This window comes from Canis aureus, chromosome 26, assembly GCF_053574225.1.
Source record: "Canis aureus isolate CA01 chromosome 26, VMU_Caureus_v.1.0, whole genome shotgun sequence".
Taxonomy (NCBI): domain Eukaryota; kingdom Metazoa; phylum Chordata; class Mammalia; order Carnivora; family Canidae; genus Canis; species Canis aureus.
In genome coordinates, this window is record NC_135636.1 from 33415780 (window position 1) to 33419639 (window position 3860).

The following is a 3860-nucleotide window of genomic DNA, read 5'->3' on the forward strand; positions in this document are numbered from 1 at the left end:
GTAGCCTTCCTCTGACCTTCTTCCTGGGGTGGTAACTGGAGTTGGTTAGAGTTGGTTTTTAGACTTTTCCTAACTCTTAACCCCTTGGCCATACACCTGCGTGCAGAAGGGCTCATACCACTCCTCCTTCCAGGGCACTGGTCCTGGATCTGTCCTGGAAGGAGGAGCCTGGCCCTGCAGACCAGGGAGAGGGGAGAGCTGAGGAAGGTGGGGAGGGTGGGGCGGTGAGGTAGGTGGGAGGTTACATTGAGCATGGACAGGTGTACTTGGGAGATTGTGGGTTTGATTATCCTTTCCTTATTAAGGGTGACAACAAGACCATTATGAAGTGCTTACTGGGTCATACAGCCTGCATTGTACTTGGGTTAGCACACTTAGTCCTCATTTCCACCCTCATTTTGCCAAGGAGGAGGGTAAAGCTGAGAGCAGTAGAGCCGGAGGTTGCATAGCAAATAAGAGGCAGGGCTAGGATTCAAACCCAGCTCCTCACTGCTCTGCTCTACTCCCCAGAGAATGTGCAGCTCAGCAGCCCAGGCCAGCCCAGGGGAAGACCCCAGGGGTGAGGGCAGTTCTCGCTCTCAATATCTTTCCCGGAAATCAGTGCTGTTTAGTGACAGTAAGACGTTGAAAGGTGCTGTGATGTCCCATCTGGGTAGAGGAGGTAGTTCACTATAGGCTAGTTCTGTCTCGGTAGGAAAGACTAGCTGTGCTGTTGGTAAGTAACATAGCTGTGTGCGTCCCTCAAATATCTAGTACTTGATGCGGGGCCTGTGACCAAATGGACAGAAGTCTTGAAGGATGCATTCAGTATGGCTGGCTCTGACCTCTGACCTCCCTGCCGCAGGTAACTCCCACTCCAGACCTTGGAGAGAACCCCAACAGCACAGTCCTTCTCTCCTGTCTCAGGGTTCCCATCTCCTCCTTTGGTTTAAGTGCCATGCAGCCTAGGTCTGTAACCAGACATTTCTACCGTCACTTCACTGTTTTCCTCAGGCTCTTAGCTGGTCTCCTGCACCCACCCACCCTCCTAATCTCCAGCTCAGAACCAGCCCCACCATTTTCTCTCTCTGTTCCTTCCCTAGGCCTGGAAGTCCCCCTGAAGAAAAATCACGTATGTGTGAGATGATCGTCCTTATGATGTGTAATTCCAATCTCCCCAAATTCCTGGACTTTGAAGTCATTTTTTTCTTCTTTCCCATCAACAGCCACAGGCATTCGAGACAGAAGGAGGAGGGAAGATGGCACAGTTTACTTGGTGTTTGTCAGTGATATGTTTCTCACGTCTTGTTTTGATTAACCAAAATAATTTTCACTATCCCCCAAACCAAACAGACCTTTAACTCCTGTTTTACAGCGTACGTGATGTGCTTTGGACAGTCATCATGTTTATGACACTTGACCATTGTTTTTCTCTGGCTCCTAGATGGGATAGGACAGCCTCACATTTCCCTCCAAGATGTTCATGTCTTCCGCCTGGGTGTTCTAAAAGGTTGTTCATCCCCAACACACATTTTGCATCCCTGTTTGTCTCAAATCTGCATGATTAAATTTAAGAGCTGCCCTCCTCACTCCCAACATATGGACTGCATCTCTGCATGTACCTTTAGCTACCATAGTCCTCAAACTGAAGTGTGTGTGAAAATCACCAGAAGGTTTGTTCACACTCAGATTGCTGGGCCCCATCCCCAGGGGTTTGGATTCACTAGGTTTAGGGTGGACAGAGAATTTGCATTTCTAGTGAATTCACAGGGGAAGCCAGTGCTGCTGGTCTAGGGACGCCCCCTTGGGAATGACTATTGTATGCTCTTCCTTTCCTTCTTGACTTCTATCCCAGATAAACAGGTGTCCCCTCACCTGTATGTGGCTAATCTCTCCTGCTGAAGACACTTATCATTTTCCCCGGAGCCTGGATATAAGAGTCATTATAAGCCAGGCCCTGGAGCTCCACCTCTTTAATTAAGCGGTAAACCAGGCCGAGTCAGACCCTGCCCTCATGGAAGCCTCACTGCATGTGGGAAGAGAAGCATCTCTGGGGGTGAGAATAAATGGGATTAACTCTGAATGGGTGAAAGCCTTTCTTTCACCAGACTGATGATGGGGAATACATGACAGAGTTTGTCTACATGACGGTGAATATGGATAGATCTTGAAGTTGTCAGATAAGTAATCAAGTGATTCCCCAAACATCGGGACAGCTGAAGAGAACCTGACATGTTCAAATGAGGCATTCCAGCAAAGGATGCGTCTCCTTCTGCAAACTGACCCACGGGGCTCCACAGAAGTCAGCTTGTTATTTGCCAAATAGAATTGTCTATTCCTGGGGCACCTGGGTGGCTCAGTCACTTAAGAGTCGGCCTTCGGTCGCTGTCCCAGGGTCTTAGGATCGAGCCCCACATAGGGCTCTCTGCTCAGTGTGAAGTCTGCTTCTCTTCTCCTCCTCACCCCACTTGAGCTCTCTCTTTCTCTCTCTCTCTCTCTGACTCTCTCTCTCTCTCTCTCAAATAAATAAAATAAAAAGAGTTGTCTACTTTTCGTTTTTGTATCTTTTGCAATATTTCAATGAGACACACCAAAAAATAAACTAAACTAAATACACACACACACACACACACACACACACAGGAAGGTTGGCAGGGAGATACAGCAGTTACCTTTAAGGCAACTCTTAAATCATTTGATCTTTTTGAGGCTTTTGCTCAGACAGGAAAGTCAGCGCTCGGCACTCCCGTCCCCAGTGGAGCTGGGTGGAGGTGGAGACAGCACAATGCCAACACGCGCGGTTTCCCTGCGGCGGCCCAGAAAGCACTTGTGAACGTGGCAGCAAATGAGGTCTTAAGTCGGTGCATAAAACAATCAAATCCATCACAGCCTTGGAATGGCCCCTCATAACTCAGGGACTGTCGGAGCACTCCGTGTGTGCAGGGAGGCAGTCGTGGAAGAAGTGACAAACTGAGCTCTGAGTCTGCTAAATCCATTCTGGCAGCCAGAGGAATACATTTCCAAAGCCAAGTCACATCATTTTCCTTGAGCTCATTTGACTGCAGGCTAAGAAGCTATTGCAGAAAACAAAGGGATGGTGGTGGGGGTGGGGGTGGTGCTGGGATAATGAATATTAATGAACTTAATTCTCTGGTTCTTGGTGGTTGGTCTAGGAATGGTAGAATGGGAAGGTGGATAAAGACAAATAAATTCAAACTGATGTTTCAAAACGGATGGATGGTGTTGGCCACCCGTCTATCCACCTAATGCGAACCTACTGGGCACCTACTTACTCCATGCCTTCTCCCGGGGCTTGGGGAAATGAGCACCCACACTCTGTCCTCAGGGACTTCATAATCTATCAGAGACATCCGATGTACAAGAAATCACGACAGTTCAGGGCTTTGCTTTGCATTATTGAAAACATGCGAAGTAGAGGGGAAGTCAGGGACAGCGCCCCAGAAGACGTGACGTCTTAAACAAGACTCCCTCCCCCCAGCAGACATGTTGATTTCCGGTTCTTGAGGGATGAACCTGAGATTGGGTGAAAGCTGATGACTGTAAAGGTATAACAACCATACCTTCCAATTTCCTGGGAAAGTCTTTATTATACCCATTGCTCCGGAAGCTTCATGATGTGAGTTGAGTCCCACAAAAAGATATGTCCAAGGCCTAACCTCCAGTACCAGTGAATGTGATCTTGTTTGGAAATATGATGTATGATATAGGTGTAATTAAGTTAAGATGTGGTCAGGCAGCTCGGGTGGCTCAGCGGTTTAGCACCGCCTTCAGCCCAGGGCGTGATCCTAGAGACCTGGGATAGAGTCCCATGTCAGGTTCCCTGCATGGAGCCTGCTTCTCCCTCTGCCTGTGTCTCTGCC

General features: G+C 48.5%; 1 long non-coding RNA gene across 2 annotated transcripts; it reads left to right on the top strand.

Moving 5' to 3' along the window:
• The first annotated feature begins 408 nt into the window (after positions 1-408).
• Positions 409-2475, top strand: LOC144298832 (uncharacterized). 2 transcript variants are annotated; one of them, XR_013365708.1, is made up of 3 exons: positions 409-844; positions 1083-1111; positions 1206-2475. It is a non-coding gene; the product is annotated as an uncharacterized LOC144298832 (long non-coding RNA). The 2 variants fall into 2 exon arrangements; XR_013365709.1 differs by having other exon boundaries at positions 409-559; positions 754-844; positions 1083-2475.
• The last annotated feature ends 1385 nt before the right edge of the window (positions 2476-3860 follow it).